Here is a 21,255-nt window from a genome sequence, read left to right as displayed (position 1 = left end):
CCACTAACAGCTGTCCACTAAACCCTACACTGCCCACTAACAGCTGTCCACTAAAACCTACACAGCCCACTAACAGCTGCCCACCAAACCCTACACTGCCCACTAACAGCTGTACACTAAACCCTACACTGCCCACTAACAGCTGTACACTAAACCCTACACTGCCCACTAACAGCTGTCCACTAAAACCTACACTGCCTACTAACACCTGTCCACTAAAACTTACACTGCCCACTAACAGCTGTCCACTAAAACCTACACTGCCCACTAACAGCTGTCCACTAAAACCTACACTGCCCACTAACAGCTGTACACTGAACACTACACTGCCCACTAACAGCTGTCCACTAAAACCTACACTGCCCACTAACAGCTGTCCACTAAAACCTACACTGCCCACTAACAGCTGTCCACTAAAACCTACACTGCCCACTAACAGCTGTCCACTAAAACCTACACTGCCCACTAACAGCTGTCCACTAAAACCTACACTGCCCACTAACAGCTGTACACTGAACACTACACTGCCCACTAACAGCTGTCCACTAAAACCTACACTGCCCACTAACAGCTGTCCACTAAAACCTACACTGCCCACTAACAGCTGCCCACTAAACCCTACACTGCCCACTAACAGCTGCCCACTAAACCCTACACTGCCCACTAACAGCTGTCCACTAAACCCTACACTGCCCACTAACAGCTGTCCACTAAAACCTACACTGCCCACTAACAGCTGTCCACTAAAACCTACACTGCCCACTAATAGCTGTCCACTGAAACCTACACTGCCCACTAACAGCTGTCCACTAAAACCTACACTGCCCACTAACAGCTGTCCACTAAAACCTACACTGCCCACTAACAGCTGTCCACTAAAACCTACACTGCCCACTAACAGCTGTCCACTGAAACCTACACTGCCCACTAACAGCTGTACACTAAAACCTACACTGCCCACTAACAGCTGTCCACTAAAACCTACACAGCCCACTAACAGCTGCCCACTAACAGCTGTCCACCAAACCCTACACTGCCCACTAACAGCTGTCCACTAAAACCTACACAGCCCACTAACAGCTGTCCACTAAAACCTACACAGCCCACTAACAGCTGTCCACTAAAGCCTACACTGCCCACTAACAGCTGCCCACTAAAACCTACACTGCCCACTAACAGCTGTCCACTAAAACCTACACTGCCCACTAACAGCTGTCCACTAAAACCTACACTGCCCACTAACAGCTGTCCACTAAAACCTACACTGCCCACTAACAGCTGTACCCTAAAACCTACACTGCCCACTAACAGCTGTACCCTAAAACCTACACAGCCCACTAACAGCTGCCCACTAACAGCTGTCCACCAAACCCTACACTGCCCACTAACAGCTGTCCACTAAAACCTATACTGCCCACTAACAGCTGTACCCTAAAACCTACACTGCCCACTAACAGCTGTACCCTAAAACCTACACAGCCCACTAACAGCTGCCCACTAACAGCTGTCCACCAAACCCTACACTGCCCACTAACAGCTGTCCACTAAAACCTACACTGCCCACTAACAGCTGTCCACTAAAACCTACACTGCCCACTAACAGCTGTCCACTAAAACCTACACTGCCCACTAACAGCTGTACACTGAACACTACACTGCCCACTAACAGCTGTCCACCAAACCCTACACTGCCCACTAACAGCTGTCCACTAAAACCTACACTGCCCACTAACAGCTGTACCCTAAAACCTACACTGCCCACTAACAGCTGTACCCTAAAACCTACACAGCCCACTAACAGCTGCCCACTAACAGCTGTCCACCAAACCCTACACTGCCCACTAACAGCTGTCCACTAAAACCTACACTGCCCACTAACAGCCCGGCCATCAACCAACCAGCTGTTAGTGGGCCAGCCAGCGGCTAAGCATCGGCCCACCATTGGCCCAGCTGTGTCCCCCCAGCGTTCTGCAAACCAGTGGCGCTGCAGTGCGCTCGCGAACAGCTGAGGATGCGGAACAGCTAATGAACAGCTAATGAACAGCTCCGCACAAAAAATGTGAACCAGCAGGGGAACCTCCCCTCCGCCAGCAGGCCGCCGCGGAGCCGATTCGCCGATCCCCGCGTGACTGAGAACCGCCGCCGGCAGCTGCCCAGCGGACTCCCGCCTCAGGTTTCCGATGTTTGTGTGGCGTTCCACTGTCATGTTTATCCATCCGGTCGGCTGCTCTGACATAGAAAATAAAATAAATAAATAAACATTTGTTGGAATGTTGGAGTAACAATGTTGGGAATCCACTGCAGTCAATGTGGATATCCAATATGAAATTCAGGGGCTTTAATTATGTAAATTTTCATATTTGTGGTGGTGAATACAAAGACGGTCTGTTCTATTGGTCCAGAGCGAGGCGATGCTGTAGACAAGCCCACAGGAGGGGGGGCGCTCGGTGATTGGCAGGGTTCGTCACTGGTTCTAGGAGGCCAGCTATTGGCTGCAAGAGAGGCAGCCTGTTCCAGCTGACCTGAAAGGACCAGCGGGAGACCCGAATCAGCCGCATGCAGATGACCGCAGTAGTTATGCCTACTGGCCCTCTGTCTCATACAGGCGGTCTGTAACCCTCAGGGGTCTGTAACCCTCAGGGGTCTGTCTGTGCCTCTTGAGGGCTGGCGGCCTGTGGCACGGCTCCATAATTTGATGGTCTCTCTGCTGTGATGGTCTCTAATGTGGTGGTCTCGGATGTGTTGGTTGCTGATGTGATGGTCTCTCTGTTGTGGTGATCTCTAAAGCGGTGGTCTTTCTAATGCGATGGTCTCTAATATGATGGTCTCACGTGTGGTGGTCGCTCTGATGTGATGGTCTCTAATGTGGTGGTCTCTCCGAAGTGGTGGTCTCTCAAGTTCGCCTGACAGGAAATGGCTCAAGTCAGAGGCTACTCGACAGCAACCTGGCTACAAAAGAAAAGTTAACAGTAACACTAATAGTACAAGTATTATTATCATCACCATCATCACCATCTGTTATTGTTAATATTGAGGGGGCTGTTTCTCTGGATTGCTTGTCGACGGTTTGCCTGCGACACTGGGGTGCAGCTTTTCGCTTTGGCCTGTTCTGGTCCTGAGAGGTTCTGAATGCGGCTTTCAATCTTTACAGGCCGGCGCTCTCAGCTTCCGCTTGAGGCTGATGCAATAGCTCTCCCTTCATTGCATTTTGGTGGTTTAGATAATTGGAAAAAAATAGCAGGCATTAATCTCAAGATTAACGGGCAATATTAGTACAAACCCCATTGAAACTGGTAACGGTTGTATTTTGGGGAACAGAAATTTGAAAGGAACAGAAAAGTGAACCAGAAAAAAAAGGAACAGCCTGACCTGGAGAAGTATACACACATACACACACACACACGCACACGCACACATGCGTGCACACATTCACTCACACGCACTCACTCACACTCTCACTCACTCACAAACACCCTCTCCATGCTTTTAGGCAATGGATGCTTTCGTGCGAGTCCATCTTTGAAGGACTGATAAAAGGCAGAAGAACAAAAAGTTGTAGAGAAGCGGAGAAAGGGAGGGAGGGAGGGAGGGAGGGAGAGAGGGACACGCAGATGAGAGGTCTCTGTCTTTCAGACCAGTCAGCGAAGTGGAGTGAGGGAGGTAGGGAGGGCGAGAGAGGGACACGCAGATGAGAGGCAGACAGAAGATGAGAGAGATGGAATGAGGTGAGAGGAATATGAGATCTCGCCAGTGTGCGGGTGAGTGGGCGAGCGGGCGAGCGAGCGGGGCGTGTGAAGATGAGCGGGATGGAGAGAGGGGCCGGGATGCTGGCAAACAGGCGCGGGTCAGCAGACCGAACCGCGACGCTCCCGCAGGCGGCCCGACTGTTCGCTCGCCCTCTCCGTCGCTCTCTCTCCCGCGGGTTTCCACGCACGCACGCACGTCCGCGCTCAGAGGAGAAAATCTCCAGGGGAGCGACACGGGGACGAAGAAGCCTGGCTGTGTGCCAGAACAGGGTTTCCACTAGCGCCACACAAGCCCAGAGAGACACCCAGCTCCCTCACCCAAAAGGGCGATCGTGCCAGCGTGCTGCGTCAAGATGCCCCGATTGCGATAGGGGCTGACGAATGACCTGGCAGGGAGTTTCTGACACGCTACAGCTACAGAAACATGAATGCGCATTTCTCTCCGTGCAAAGAGAAACGACCACCTGCTCACACAGACAGGCTGCAACACAGATGTCACAGAAGGGGTCTGACTCAGCAAAGGTCTGTGATGTCACAGAAGGGGTCTGACTCAGCAAAGGTCTGTGATGTCACAGAAGGGGTCTGACTCGGCAAAGGTCTGTGATGTCACAGAAGGGGTCTGACTCGGCAAAGGTCTGTGATGTCACAGAAGGGGTCTGACTCAGCAAAGGTCTGTGATGTCACAGAAGGGGTCTGACTCGGCAAAGGTCTGTGATGTCACAGATGGGGTCCGACTCAGCAAAGGTCTGTGATGTCACAGATGGGGTCCGACTCAGCAAAGGTCTGTGATGTCACAGAAAGGGTCCGTGATGTCACAGATGGGGTCTAACTTAGCAAAGGTCTGTGATGTCACAGATGGGGTCTGACTCAGCAAAGGTCTGTGATGTCACAGAAGGGTCTGACTCAGCCACAGTCTGTGATGTCACAGAAGGAGTCTAGCAAAGGCTGGGTCAGTGATGTCACATAATGGGTCAAAGCCATGTCAGCGATGTCACGGAAAGAGGTCAAGCTGTGTCACTGATGTCACAGTAGCAGTAAGACTACTGTCAAGTGATGTCATAAAGGGAGCAGAAGTGTTCTGTCCAGAGTTATGTGGTTCAGTCAGACCCATGTTCAGGTAAAACACAGGAAGGGATGATTTGGGTAGGAAGGCTGTTCGCCCATTTCATTGCGCAAGATCAACTCCACCGCACAGATTCAGAGTCCGGGGTGCTCAGCTCAACTTGAGGTCGAGAAGCAGTGGAGCCTCCAGACAGTTCCTTCAGAGGATGGCCCAGCGTGTGCAATGAGAGGACTACAAAACACACGCCCAATTAAACTACAAACAGCACAGAAGAGAGGGGTCAGCTCTGACCAATCACATTTAAAGACCATCACCCACTGTCCGGCACGTCTAAGGACACCCCCGAAAGCGATCGACCCGCCCCTGCAATCGGCAGAGTCTCGCTGAGTGGCAGGCGAGCTCGCCGCTGACTGCCTGTCCCGGGCGGGAAATAAATTAACGGCAATAAAGACAGAAATAAATAAATAAGTAGAAATTAATGAGCGCGAACAGGCCTCCTCTTTGTCAGCGGGCCACTAGGGAAACCCTGGAGAAGAGGAAACAATCTGCAGTTTACCGCCCCCGCCCCCCCCCCCCCCCGCCCCCCCCTGAGGTAAGAAGACGTTACCGGGGCTTGTTTTAATTCATGAGCCTGCGTCCTGGGGGAGGGGGGCGAGGGGGGGCGAGGCAGGGCAAGACAATGAGTATTCAATAAACGGAAGAGTCATGTGGGTTTAACAAAGGTACGCAGGTGAGAGGACTCCCCTGTCACTCAAATTATTAGCTCTGAGCTGCAAGCAATCATAGTACACACATACACACACACACACCTGCAAAGTTCTACACACATGCGCATACGCGCGCACACAAAAACACACACCTGCTAAGTCTTACACACTTGCATGCTCACACACACACACACACACAGACCTGCTCACAGCGTCATACAAACACATCTGCTCAGTCTCTCTATCACTCTTGCGCGCGCACACACGCACACGCGCACGCACACACACGCACGCACGCACGCACACGTAAGACGTGTGCGTAGTAACTTTGAATAACATAGCAAACCCTTAACAAAAGGCTTCGAGAGCCACAGAAAAAGCAGCCTAGATATGGATATAATTTCATCCAGAAAGGACACTCCCATTATTTAACAGTGCCTATAGCCTTCAGGGGAAAGTGTGAAGGGGGGGAGGGGGGGGGGGGCGTGAGGGGAAACACATGGGGTTTTGCATTACAACTACAGCGAGCATAACACACTTCCTAATTATACATTCAGTTTAAATGAGAGTAAAAGGAGAACTCCCCCATGGTGAGGGCAGTGCAGAACTTGGGGGGGTCCGGGTCTCATGCACACATGGTATAATTAAAATGGATGGTGGGGAGGGTGAGGGGGGAACTGAATCTTTTAAAGTGGAAATAGCTCAGTTCTTAAGCTCAGTAATTAATTAAGGCACCCCCAATCCACACCCGCACCACCCCCCACTCCCAATGATTACACACACCAGGCCTGCGGCTGCTAACAGATTCTATTACACCTGGGTGGGGGGTTGGGGGGGGCTCTCTCTCTCTCTCTGTACAAAGTCAAATCTGAGGCACATATCCAGACTCTCATCGTCATATAAAGAACAGTGTGGGTTTGTATTAGGGGGGCTGGGGTTAGGGCGGCGCCCTGAACTCTGAACCCTAAACGCCGAATTTCAGCCCTCAAGGAACACCCAACGCTCGCCCAACCTCTCCTACAGGATTTCGGTTACTCGGTGCAATAGGTACAGCACTCCAGCATTACGTCTCCAACCAGCCTCACCGAAATAATTTGCTTTTAACATTAACTGGTAAAGAATGAATGAATGAATGAACGAACAAACAAATGTCATTCTACATTGCCAAGCAATGAATGAACATATGAATGAATGAACGTACTGTATGAACGAACGAATGAATGAATCTCCTGTTCCAGGACATCTCCCCTGACTGAGCACTGCCCCCTGCTGGTAAAGACAGGTACCTCAGCCGTCAGTCAGGCTCAGATAAAGCAGCTGCTCACACAGGTGAACTCACCTGTGAGTTCATGAGAACAAAATGAGAACCCAGATACTGGCGCACCTGGTTCAGCATGCTTCACCTGCACTTCGCCGTAGGGCCTCTACACCCTGCCCTCACACTCTCTGCACAGGGAACCCCACGAGGGACAGGTGTACCAAAACCACAGATCTCGCCGAACGTCCATTTTTGCCCGTTCTGAGGCGTGTCAGTTCTGCCCGGCAAAGCTCCAGGGCCGGGCCCACAGGCCGCTGGCACACACCAGGGCCGGTTCGGTCCGATATCAGACCACAGGCCGCTGGCACACACCAGGGCCGGTTCGGTCCGATATCAGATCACAGGCCGCTGGCACACACCAGGGCCGGTTCGGTCCGATATCAGACCACAGGCCGCTGGCACACACCAGGGCCGGTTCGGTCCGATATCAGACCGCAGCCAAACCGGCGCCCCAGGGGTAGCCGCCTGTCACATCTATCAAAAGGGTGTCAGATCAAACAAGTGACTGGGCCACTTAAATTACTAAATTAAATGAGCTGAATAATTAACAGCAGACGTTGAGTGAAACAAAAACCCGCGCACCCTGCCCCTCTACAGGACGAGGGACGCAGAGACCCTGTTCTACCCAAAAAACGGCCGGCACGTGGAACACCACCCGCGCCTGAAAGGGTTAACAGGGGGCGGGGCCAGAGGAGCAGGCTGTGGTCTCATTGGCTCAGGACCGCGGGGCTCAGAGGCCGGGAGGAGGACAGCAGCTCCGACTCCACCTGCTGCCTTGTTTGCATTCTGCCCGAAACCCCCCCCCCCCCCCCCCTACACCTGCGTCAGGTGCGCGCGGCCAGAACCCTCCGTGGCCAGAACCCGCCGTGGCCAGAACCCACCAAGGTTCCCGCCATCAAACGCCGTTTTGAACCAGCTCAGAGAGACCGAAGGCTGCACAGCCAACACAGCGGGCTCTGCCACAGCCAGGGGGGGGAAAGTATACTTTCACAAAAATAAAAATCTCCCTCTCCCTCCCTCCCTCCCTCTTTCACAAAAATAAAAATCTCTCTCCCTCTGTCTCTCAAAGATTGCTTTGCCTACCTGTGCAGCCTCCTCTCCATCCCTCTCTGATGTGAAATTCACCCCGAACTAAAAGTGGCGTCTGGGATTCACCGGGAGGGCTGTGGGTTTGAAACCCCAGTTATCCGTCTCTCCGTGAGATGGCTCCAGGCCCCCGTGAGCTCTGCTTCCGCACCCCCTCCATCATTCAAACGCCGACAGGAAATTGTGAGGGAAGGGGTGGGGTAACAGAGAGACCGCAATAAAAACGGTCTATCAAAATAAACAAGAGCAAAGTGGGCAGAATTGTTCCCCCCCTTCCCCCTCTATGTATGGATCATACGAATGAGGATATAATATACATAAGCTTATTTCAACAATATGGCCCCCGGGCCCCACCCCCACGAGAAGTGGGCCAGATCCCAGGTGCATCACCAAGGGTTACATGCAGGGTATCCATGTTTGTCTAATGTCTAGGGGGGGTAGGGCAGAAGAGGAGGGGGGAGGGGAAAACAATCTTCTCTTCCTTCAGTGTGGGGAGGAAACCCCTCCTGCCTCAGGTCTCCAGACCTACCGCCATTGGCTCCCGACCCGACAGAAGGCATTTCCATTGGCTCCCGACCCAGCAGAATGCATTTCCATTGGCTCCCGACCCAACAGAATGCATTTCCATTGGCTCCCGACCCAACAGAATGCATTTCCATTGGCTCCCGACCCGACAGAACGCATTTCCATTGGCTCCCGACCCGACAGAAGGCATTTCCATTGGCTCCAGTCTCAAGGCTGCCGCTCATTCCCGGTGCACGGCCCCTTTGACTCCAGCTAATGGAATTTTCCAAGCCGAAGGAGCGGACCGACCCGGGCTGCCATTATCAGCGGCTTCCTATTCCCGCTAAGCCACTTAAGCGTACTCACGAGTGCATAACACACACACACACACTTACGCACGCATGCGCGCACACACACACACAGGCTCGCACACGCACACATACACACACGCATAGGCACACACACACACACACACACACACACACACACACACACACACGCTCACACACGCATAGGCGCACACACACACACACACACACACACACACACTTACGCACGCGCGCACACACACGCACACATACACACACGCATAGGCGCACACATGCACGTGCACACATACAATCTGAGGCATACACATCTGACTGTGCATCACTTTTCCTACAGCAACCAGATTACAATGAACAATTTTGTCATTAAGCCGACACCGTTAGCCAAAGCGACTCACAGAAGTGCATTTCAGACTGTGAGCAAATCACCACAGGAGCTAAGGATACAATCACACAAGAGCCACTGTCAAGGGCCAGGCCCCAGCAGCAGTGAGTTAAACGGAAACATGGAGATAAACAGAAATGTGAAGGGGCATTTTGCAAAAGACAAGTTTTCCGATGTTTGTGGACTGACAGGGGAACGAGGGGGGGGGGGGGGGGGGGGGGGGGACGACAACGACACAGAAGAGGCTGCTGGGAGCTCAGACGGACTGCCAGCCAGCTGTCAGGAGGAAGCTGAACGGAGACATCGGGACAAAGTGTGCGATGTGATCGCTATCTGCAGACGGGAAAGGGCAGGGCCTTTTCGGTTATGGAAAGCTTGTCTGAATTTCACTTGGTAAGTGACCCTTGCTCTCTTGGCCCTGTGTTAGATATGTTTGCATGAACTCTTGGCATCTGTGAGTCATGGCCTTCACAGCAGCGACCTGTTACTCTGAAACCTGCTCAATGGAAAAAGGACGAGCGAGAAATCCTCCAATCAGAGAGATGAAGGGGGCAGCAACCAGACTCCTCTGGAGACATGCACACACACACACACACACACACACACACACGCACACACATACATGCGCAAACACACACGCCCGCAGACACACACACACACGCCCGCAGACACACACACACGCGCACACACCCGCAGACACACGCACACACACACGCCCGCAGACACACACACACACACGCACATACATGCATGCGCAAACACACACGCCCGCAGACACACACACACACACACACACACAGGAGAGCACGCATGCACACACGCATACGGACGCACGCACGCACACAGACACACACATGGACATGTGCAGGCAGACACACACACACACACCGGAAAGCATGCACGCACACACACACACACTCGTTCTCTCAATCCATATGCACAGGGAAACATGAAGCCCTGGACAGATAGACAGATGCGCACACAAACAATTATCTTAACAAATCACCCCCTCAGGACAATAAAATCCACCCAATTAAACACAAGCACACACAAACATGCCCACACGCATAAACACAGTATCAGCAGGCTTATGTCTCAAGACGTCACTCTTAGAAAGCAATTATATTGGACGCAACAGGCAGATAAAGATAAATTATTGAGCAAGGAAAAAAAAAAAAAAAAAAAACAGCCACACATTCGTACACATTCAGGAGCCCCTGGATTCTCACTGGGAAAAGAGCAGGAATGGAAAAAATAACAGCGGAAAAAAAAACCAACCACCGCGCTTTGAAGGTTTGGGGACAATTATGTGCCATTTTCATGAAAGATGATCAACAGAAGAAACAAAATGGGATGGGGGAAAACGAATAAAACGTAGATCTCGCACGGCAATCTACTGTGGCCGACAGACAAGGGAGATCTTTTACTGCCCCCTAGTGTCCATGTAATCCAACTGCCACAATGTACCGAAACCCGGTGTCTGGGGGGGGTAATGAAGCTTCCTTCCTTCCCAGGAAAACAAATATTTTAATATTGCAAGATGCGCTAAAATCAATGACAATTTGCACACTTAAACCACATGGACGGGCAGAGGTAGTATTACACCGGTGAGGACATGATTCAAGAACAGCTTAACTCGGCACAAAAGCATTAATTGAGAACATGAAACCAGCAAATCACAAGAGCTCCTTCCGGCTGTGTTTTAAGACAGGGATGTAAAAAGCAGAGGACAAAGGCAAAACTGAGGAGGTAAAAGTGATTTTATTGGCCAGTTTAAACTCCATACAATTTCATTTGAAAAAACAGGAACAAGCTTCTTCATTTTTTTTTTTTTTTTAAAATAAGGAACTAATTACTTACCCACAGAGAGAGCAAACTTCTGAAAAGAGCGGCTGAGGAGATTCATTTAACCAACCATGCTGGCTTTTTGGACCAGCCAAATTAAATAAAAAAATAAAAAAATAAATAAAATATATTAATAAAACTAACTTGCGAGCATCTCGTCACCATGGCTACGCTGGAAAGGCCACGCCCCGCTCGCCGGGAGCTTGAGCTGCGAGTCGTCCCGTGGCAGCCGCGCTCCCGCCGAAGGCCGGCGGCCCCGCTTCGCGGTCGAAGGGCCCAAACGTATCGCCCCACTCCCGGAGTCACTACCCCCCCCCCCCCCCCCCAACCCCACCCCACATTAATTACATTCCTCTGGTTATCCGGATGTACATCGCTTCAAATTCACCACAGCACGTTTCCCCAGAACATTCCAACCCACCACCCTCCTCCACTGAGACACGTGTAAAATAAATTCCCTCAAAATAAACTGGGGGGGGGGGGGGGGGGGCGAGGGGCTACATAAAATTATTGAGCAAAACAGACTTGCCACACAAGAGAGAGTGAAATTGAGAAAAACAAAACACCTGAAATACAATCAGTGGTGTTGTGGTGTTGGCCTCCAGGTGAATTGAAACAGTCACATAAAAAACAAAAACATGATTTAATGTGCCAGAGCAACTTCAGCAGAATTTTTTGCAATCTGCAACATTTTACTTCTCACAACTACTCTGCAAAAACAAAAAAAAATGACCAAAAATATATAAACACCTTGTTATTACCCAAGATTTTCAATATTTAATCATGTGTTAAGCTTCCATTGTCCGGGAGCAGAATTTCTAGAACACAACGGAAGATGTCAATCTGATAACAAGTCTCTCCCTGCATTGGAAAAACACTCAAGCACAAAATAGTTCATTTTAGGAGCACTGACCTCCAAATGCCAGCTGATATCTGTATTAAAAATGGCAAACTTCTCTATCTCAGCAGTATCCACTGGAGCGTCAGCTATGTTTTATTTCAAAGCTTACTGCTGGCAGTGTTGCCATATTTGAGAAGGGTGAACCCGCCCCAAAGCCATTTTACCCCGCACAATAATATTTTTAAAAGTAGCCCGATGGGGAGGATTCCCGCCCAATCTGGCAACACCAACTGCGGACAAGACGGGCTCTGACACGAGGAGGATGCTGGGAAACAGATGGGGTTTCCCACCTGAATCCTACAGAGCAGGGGTCCCCAGTTCTGTCCAGGAAGGGCCAGTGTAGGTGCAGGTTTTTGTTGTAGCCCAACACCACAAAACCCGATTCAACTACTTACCTAAACATGACCTTCAATCAAGACCTTGGTAAACAGAACCTGGCGTCTTAGTGCTGGACTGAAACAAAAGCAGGCACCCACACCGGCCCTTTTCGGGTAAGACCGGATACCCCTGCTGCAGAACCAGCGGGTGCACAAGGCCCTACTGTTGCTCAGTAACCTAGTCCCAGGGTCCTGAGTCTTATCCAGAAAGGGCCGGTGTGGGGGGCAGGATTTTTGTTTCGTCCAAGCAGTAACACACCTGATTCTACTAACCAACCACACGAGTCTTGTTTAGTAGAAATAGGTGTGTCACTGCTTGGATGAAACAAAAAGCCTGAGGCCCCACCAGCCCTTTCTGGACAAGATTCAGGACACATAACCGAGCCCATCAACTAAAGTAGGGCTTTCCAACCCTGTTCCTGGAGATCTACCGTCCTGTAGGTTTTCACTCCAAGCCTAACAAAGCTCATCTCATTCAACAGCTGGAGATCATTGTTGAGCGGCTAATGAATAAAATCAGGTGTGCCAAATTAGGGTTGAAATGAAAACCTACAGGATGGTCGGACGCCAGGAATCGGGCTGGGAACCCCCTTAACGAAAACAGACAACTCACCTCACCTGGGTTTGGACCAGTTGGGTTAGAACTGGCTACTAATTTTTAAAAAAGGGGTGTCAAAATAGCAGCAATATCTGAACATTTTTTGCGTTGTTCTGCGAAGTCAACCAACCTCTGTAGAAAGAGTTACCCAACCGAATTAAGCACTTAAAAGTGCAGACACCAGGACTGTGGTTGGGGGGGGGTCAGTTTTTTGTGGAGGTTAATCCAACCTGGGGAAAAGGGGGAAACAACCTGTAACCATGGAGACGCAAAGGGAAGTGGAAACGGTCGCTCGGCAGCCGCATCGCCTGGTTGGCGCTCCAGGTGCAGGAAGTAAAAGTCCTCCCAGGTACTTCCGCTCCAGTCACCTGGATTTGCTAATTTAAGCACAACTCCTCAGCCAAGAGGAGGAACCAGCTAGCGAAATGAGGCCGGCTGAGTTTGTGGGTGGAAGAAACACACGGCAGGACTTTTTTTACTTTCTGACCCTGGGACTTCCTACCCCAGCGTGGGGGAGGTGGAGGCGGAGGTGCGCGTGTGCAGTCAGACGTGCAAGAGAGGAGAGGGAGAACTGCACCTTCGCGTTTGCCCAATTTGCTTTTTTTTGGGGGGTGTAAATGAGCTTGAAGGCCGGTGTACACAGCAGGTAACAGTGCTGTGGGATGAGCGGGGATTTCCCCAAAGGCTGCTTGGGAAACGAGCACAGTTTTAACAACGCCGCCCCTGCATTCCCTCTCTCCACGTCCGACATTTCACTCCATTCTGTTCACGGCAGCCAGGTTGTAATTAAAAATCTGCTCTAATGCAAAAAAAAAAAAAAAAAAAAAAAAAAAAAGCAATTAGAACTGATCACAGATTAAAACTAGCTTTTTTTTCTCCCCAACATTCCACACTAATCTGATTACTGCACACAAGTTGTGTGTGCAATTTCTTATCTACTGTATGCGTGCGCGAGAGAGAGGGAGAGACAATGCTGGATGACTAGAGAAAAAGGACATGCCTACAATCGGACGAAGGCCTGGTCTCTCCACCAATGACCTCTGGGGTCTTAAAAGCACATTTAAAACCCATTTTTAATATCTTTAGACAAGGCAAAAAGGCTCCACACAGATATCAACGCTTAAGGGTCTAAAGAGAACAGAAACTTCTAAAAACCTGCACATTTCAGCACCCTACCTGAGAATCACACCTACAAACCAGCACCCTACCTGAGAATCACACCTGCAAACCAGCACCCTGCCTGAGAATCACACCTGCAAACCAGCACCCTACCTGAGAATCAAACCTACAAAACCAGCACCCTACCTGAGAATCACACCTACAAACCAGCACCCTACCTGAGAATCAAACCTACAAACCAGCACTCTACCTGAGAATCAAACCTACAAACCAGCACCCTACCTGAGAATCAAACCTACAAACCAGCACCCTACCTGAGAATCAAACCTACAAACCAGCACCCTACCTGAGAATCACACCTACAAACCAGCACTCTACCAGAGAATCACTTACAAACCCCATAATACAACTCTACAGTAACACTTACCTTCCCTTAACCAGATTAGTTATATTTTTGTGTATAACAACCTGGCCAGGAAAGCCGTGTTAGCCTGGGCCTTCTTAGAGTGAGCAGATAAAGCTGAAACGGGGGTTCCTGTTCATTACTTTTGTGGTTCCTGTCATTTTAGAATTGCCCCATTTTACTTTATCTTTCGCAGCAAGGGAGGTTCACAGTCTCTCTACATAAAAAAAGAAAGAAAAATGACACTTTGAACCAAAGCACTGTGCTTGAAGACTTGGACGCACTCAACCAAACAGTAAATTGAGAGGCACTCAAGTTTCAGCAAGATAGGACGGCCAAAACACTATTAAAAAACGGAAAGGTGTCATACATATTCTTGTAGTTCTTCGAGCCGGCTACAGAATGTCATATCTTTTCTGAGCAGATGCTCAATAAAAAAATAAATAATAAATTCTGTGGATGTAGCCAACAGTAAAGTCTGTCAAAGCTTCACAGTCTCCTGACACAAAAAGCTTTCCCACTTATTCCACTATTGTCCCTGGCAGGAAAACCCTTTTTGGATTCCAGAATTTGAGTTTTGCACAAAGAACCTTACGGTTTGGAACTGGGGGAGGGGGGGGGGAATGGTAACTGATACCTGTATGGCAGAGAAGGAAAAAAAAAAAAGGTTTTGGGGAAAAACTACCTTACCCAGAAGTCCTCATGTTCTCCTCTTCCCAGAATGCCCCACCTAGCAAGTCCCCATGGCGACAAGACAGGGTCGGGTCCGGATTCAACCCACCTCCCTGATAGATAAGCCAAGGTGACAAAAGCAAGGTGTTAAAATACAAAATTAAGTACTCACATTATGCTTGGAGGTAATCTGAAATCAGATTTTTCTCCCTCATATTTCTCTCTCAGATTTTTCCCTCTCTCATTTGGGTCCCGGTGCCATTTTGTGCCCCAATCCCATTCCAAATAAGAATTGAGGGTAAAAAAAATTCCCACGATTTTTGCCTTCCGAAACGTGACTGGAAATCAGCTCCATTCTTGTCCGTGATTGTTTCAAGTTGAGTTAATTAAGGTTTTTTTTTTTTTTTTTTTTTTGTTTCATTTTTTTTTCAATTTGTTTTATTCATAGGACATATGTTCCTGGATACATAGAGATTTGCTGGATCTGGACCTCCAGCTGAGATACAACTGCTCTGTAGCAAGTAACAAATTGCAAAATAAGAGCAAATTATTTAGGAAAACTGCACTTTGGAATCCACAAACATCGAACAAAGTAAGAACTGCATGAGCTGTGAAACAAGCTTCTGTTCCGCTTTTGCTCAAATGTTCAGACGAATAGGCTTCACGTTCCACACACAAAAAATAAAATAAAATAAAAGGAACCAAATTAAGGCAACTTTGGCAGACCAACCCCTCGAGTTCAAAACTCTACATTCATGCAACTCGCAGAATCCGGAGGCATTTTACAGCTCTGAGCTTCTGTAAGATAGATGTCTTTTGACAGACGATTTGTAATTAATAATTGTTTTATAAAGATCTTTCCACATTTTCATTAAAAACTACTTAAAATCAAACAGCAGGATTTAGACCGATAGCCTCCAGTACTCCAAGTTTTCATAACCTCGCTTCAGTGTCTTTTTAACATTTCTCCAAATGATAAATCACCAGGTTAACACTATGGGTATTCAATTATTTAAATCACAGTGTGCGCTAGCAAACATGGGTGTAAATGTACACTGGTAAATACTGATAAATCCCCCCGTTGAACAAATTAAGCTATAAAACTGGGCGGGGGGGGGGGGGGGGGGGGGGAAGAAAAAGAAAGGATGCACTCAACATTCTAGGGAGCAACACTGGATAAGCAATTTCATTTTACAGAACTTCTTTCTGCCCTCAGACACAAAAAAACAGCAACACACAAAAGCACAAACACTGCCCACACCTCCAAACTGCCCCTGATCCAACACACATTTTAAAGTCTGTTTTAACTCTGGGAGACAGACTGGTGAAATGACGGGTTTTGGTTCAAAGTGAAGGGAATCTAGTTGTCATAACTTGTTTATGAAGCAGCTAACATTAAATTTGGGGGAATTCTTAAAGAAAGGACAATATTCAATACGTTGACAATTCATGAACCCACAGAACACAAAAGCAATTTTTTTTTTTTTTTTTGTGGGGGGGTGGGGTTTGTTGCATATGTTTCCCCAACGAAATCAGATGTCTGAAAGTGATTGACAGGTTAAATAAGATGGGTTCGAGGGGTGTGTGACATCTGGATACAGCCCCAGGGGAGCGGGGGGGAGCTTCTCCGTTGGCACAGAGAACAGAACTTGCTGTTTTAGCGATTTTTTCCCCCCTTGACCGATGTCTATAAGTAATGGGAACGAATGAAAAAATTATGCTTATATAACTCACTTATACTGGTAACAGAAGATCTGTGGATTGGAGCAGCATCACTGTTCAGACAGAATACAGCATTTATTCTACAAGCAACTATGGGAAAAAAAAGTGAAATCCGAAATCCTCTAAATGGCAGAGAAATATGAAATTGCTGCTGTAGACATAGTATGAAAGAAGAAACTGGCTCTGAACATCGAGCGAAGAGAGAGAGCTTCTTTTGAAATTGTAATGTGCACGAATTTTACTAATGCCTAAAGTAGGGTAAAGCATTTTTCAAATGACTACATCACATTGCATCAAAGAAAAAAAACATGCTACTTAGTCCCACATATGTCCGTAGCATATGCAATGGTGCTGCACTTTGATACATGTTCATTTCAATGCAAATATAGGTAATTTAGTTCTTAAAACATTCTTTTACGGGAAAAAGAAGAAGGAAAAAATGCAAACTTCCCCTAAATTTGGAGCTTTATTGTGCGGACGTGTGAAGTTGTCAGAAAATTCTGTCTGTTGAAATGGGGTCAGAGGTTACAGATTAATTCATGATCTTAAGGGCTGAGAGTCATCGGTCACTGTGGTCGTTTATGTGGGGAACCCTGAAAAGTGCCAAACTCTCGGTGCTGTGTGGGTATGGGGCATGCCGTCCCACCAAGCCATAACTTGGCGGGAAGGCATACCCGCCATGCCAAAAATTATACTCCCCTGCCCTCACCTGAAGCGCATCAGGGGCCCAATTGGCTCTCACATGTAATTTACTCAGAGTAGTACATCCAGACATTCAAGCTTGTTTGGTCCGCAGACCCAGGGACGGGGGGGGGGTGGGCATTTATTTTCTGGGGTGCAGACTATTAGTCACAGCCAGTGCCAGCACGCGATACCACATTCGTACCCCAACTCCCAAGAGCGACACACAACCTCCCAAGGAGGAGGTGCAGAACTCCAAATATTTCCAGTAACGAGAGACAGCTGTTAATTACAGGTCTGCAGTGCTTGTGGGCACCGGCTTTGATCTCCGGCTCTTTAAAAGGGCAGCACTCGGCCCCTTAACATCACTGCTTGCGGCTGCATTTTACAAGCAACACAATTACACTCACCTGAAAACACAAAAAGGGCTAACAATATCCAACGAGCATGGAGTGCAAACTCAGGAAGTAACCAATAAGGCAGAATTGTGTGCAATAAAACCATGATTAAAAATCCGCACCGCCGCACTCGTATTCATAAACACAGACATCTGCCGGCAAATGCTTCGTAAGGTTATTTGTGTTATGTCATTAGCCAGAGGCCATTCTGTACAGACAAAGCTGAACTCAAACCTCAATTACGAAATGACAATATTCTGTTTTTTAAACAGCCTGGCCTGGGGGGGGTTAGGTGGATTATTTACCGTAAGGACATTTTCTCTCACTGCGAGTTAAAACAGAAGCATCTCGTTATTGCCATTAAGAGTGATTTCTTGCCACCTGAAGCTACGAGTCAAGAGAACAGATTCGGGTTATAAACACACTATTACAAATACATTTTTTATTTCCCCAAGTGCACCTCTCCCATTTCACCCAAAAAATTTGCACGCTGAACCCATAAAACACCATCTGGGAAAAAAAAAAAAAATTATGGGGAGGTACAGAAATATAAGCCTACCCTTAAGATAATCTTAGCACTCATTAACAATTCATGCACAGAAAAAAATAAAATAAAAAGGAACCGTTTACACATGAAAGGTCTTTCAGACCCTGGTGAGCTGTAAGCTGTAAGAGATGCACAGCAGGGGGCATCTGTGAGAATATATCTTCACATTACATTACATTACAGGCATTTGGCAGACGCTCTTATCCAGAGCGACGTACAACAAAGTGTATAACCATAACCAGGAACAAGTATGACGAAACACCCTAGAGAGAAGTACCGGTCCAAGTGCAGGGAACAACCGCATAGTTCAACTTGGACCCTGAAGGTTAAACTGATTAACACTAACACAACGAGAACGGCAACAACGCAATCTATGGAAAAAATACAAGCAGCCTGGGGGACTGTTCGTGTTCACCATTGTTTTAACACCATTTAGTATTTCAAAGCTATCATTCATGCAGATTTTCACAGCTACAGAAGTCTAAAATGAACAGCAGAGCTAAGCAGTGCAGCTAGCCTCAGCGCATTTAACCTGCTTCAGAGACCCAGAGCCCTATCACTGAACAGCCTGTTAAACAGGGCTTTGACCTCGCTGGCTCAACGCATTACTAAGGAAAGTTTCGGGCTTTTCAAACTCAACACGCTATATGCTAACAAAGCACCAGGGTCTGACACCCAGGCTACGGCACGGCAATGAAGCTGTAACTAGCGCCTGTTGCTAATTCCATACGCCTTAGTTCCAAACCGCTTCTATTATGACATCACAGGACAAGATCACGCCAGAGCCAATAGAAAGTGTGACTGAGGGGATGGAATCACTGACATAAGTCTGTCGTACGTCAACACAGCCACCGCTCCCCACTGCACTCTGGGATACATTAGCATTTCCCGACCGTTCGGGGTTGGACATCTATCTGCAAACGGGCCCCATCACAGACGTGAACATGAAATTAAAATTTAAAAAAAACTTTACACTGAAATATGAAGATTAATTATTTAATGATCACTGAATAAAAGTAATTAGCTACATCTAATTTATCTCCAGACTGTCTTCAATGAAATTGGAATTTTGTGCTGAATTGAGAACAACACAGGATTTCTTTCAATGAGATCCAGCAAACCTGCTCTGGCCAACTTCCAAATGTTCTGATTGTCCCTGCACTATTCAAACTAAGGGGGTAAAAAGAGCGGGCCAGTTTACCTTGCGTGTGCAAGCAATCGATGACCCGTGTGCACCTTACAGTTGAGTTCCTCAGTGTTCACAAATTTAGGAATGAATTAGTGGGGGAGGAGGGGGGTTGGCCAACACCCCAGGGATCAGGAAACAGGCAAGAATAATTATTTTTTCCCCCCCACCTATCGTTGGCCGATTCCTTTGTGGTTAGATATAACAAAGGAAACTACCGTTGGCACCAGTACACACCGGATTGCTGCAGATACACAGACTGAGTTAGCCAGAAGTCAGAAGTGATTGCACAAATCTGCCAACCCTCACTCTCCAAACATTGGAAACTTACATTATTTCAGAAAAACTTCAAAAAACAAAAACAAAAAAAAAACACTTTCCACACTCCTGGGTCAGAACTGACTACAAAGCAGAAAAATTTTACAATAAATGAATTTACTGAGCGGAGAGTAGAGAGTGTGCAGAAAGCAGAAAGTAGAGGGTGTTCCCTAGTGGTAGGGAAGAGAACTGCAGTTAGCGGTGAAGAGTTAAACCAAGCTCACCGTTTTTTCGGGAAGAACACAGCCGAGAAAGATGTGTTCCTCCGGGCAGTCGAGGGGCGGGGCGCGGCGTCTTCACCTGGGTGATTCGGAATAAGAGGAGAAAAACTTAAAACAAAAACGACAAACAAAAACTAAAGAAAAAACGTTAAGCTGTAAAGAAATGAGGGAGAGAAGAAAACAAGGAGGAAATAAATAGGATCTCTAATTTATGTCTGCTATGGGGTGGGGGGGAGGGGGACAGAGGGTAAAAATGTCTCATTTCCATTTTTTTTTTTTTTTTTTAAGAGAAAAAAAAAGTTAGTTTAAATCTGCACTTAAAACAAAAACCCCACAAACAACAAGGATGCCAATCTTCCAAAGAAGTTTAACCCTTTGGATACCAGGAGGGGGGGAGGGTGTGGGAGGGCAGAGGGATATCTGTCTGAAACACAAAAACAGGCTTTGCTACACACTTAAATAAGACCACAAAACTTCCAATTCGCAACCTACCAAACAGTTCCTGCATTTCGCAAATGGGGGGGGGGGCAGGAATGTAAGGTCTACAGAGACAGTGTCGCCGTAAGAACAGATCTATCAGAGGCTAATTTTGCGATCAGATATGCTTTTTGCATTTAGAAAAATGCTACTCCTTATGGTTTCAGCCAAAACCTCATCTTATGCATGGCCTTTTCCATCAAGACAGAATGGTCTCTTAGTGCTGTAGGTCGACACAAAACATGTCCCATCCAATCAAACGAGCCGCCTGATGATGCGTGCAAGCGGTGGAAGATACAGTGGAACGTTCTGGAACAGGAGCAGCTTTCACAGCCTAATTTTCACAACGGTCGTGTTTTTCGAAGCCGTTTCGGAACACATCTCTGAATGCGAACCCAGAGGAAAATCCCCAAATGGTACGGCCACAGGCCCAGGTGCGCGTTAAAAGCTGGAAAGTAAAAGGGTTAAAAACCTTTCTTTTGGCACCTTTGACCCCTGCACGTTCCAAAAAGCACACGGGTTCAGACAAACTATTTTGGCAGACTTTCCACTTTATGTCCTTGTGATTTCATATGGTTGCTGAAACGAAGGCTCAACTTAGAAGAGCCCTTCATATTTGTTTCAAAAAAACAAAGCTTCTTTGTTTTAAGCAGTA

General features: G+C 47.9%; 1 long non-coding RNA gene across 1 annotated transcript; it reads left to right on the top strand.

The window, feature by feature from the left end:
* The first annotated feature begins 5,613 nt into the window (after window positions 1–5,613).
* LOC118227606 lies at window positions 5,614–14,109 on the top strand. The gene is made up of 3 exons (XR_004765306.1): window positions 5,614–5,625; window positions 13,632–13,635; window positions 14,025–14,109. It is a non-coding gene; the product is annotated as an uncharacterized LOC118227606 (long non-coding RNA).
* The last annotated feature ends 7,146 nt before the right edge of the window (window positions 14,110–21,255 follow it).

This window comes from Anguilla anguilla, chromosome 1 (genome assembly GCF_013347855.1).
Source record: "Anguilla anguilla isolate fAngAng1 chromosome 1, fAngAng1.pri, whole genome shotgun sequence".
NCBI lineage: Eukaryota > Metazoa > Chordata > Actinopteri > Anguilliformes > Anguillidae > Anguilla > Anguilla anguilla.
The sequence above is the reverse complement of the archived record's forward strand: the minus strand, read 5'-3'. Positions and strand labels throughout refer to the sequence as shown.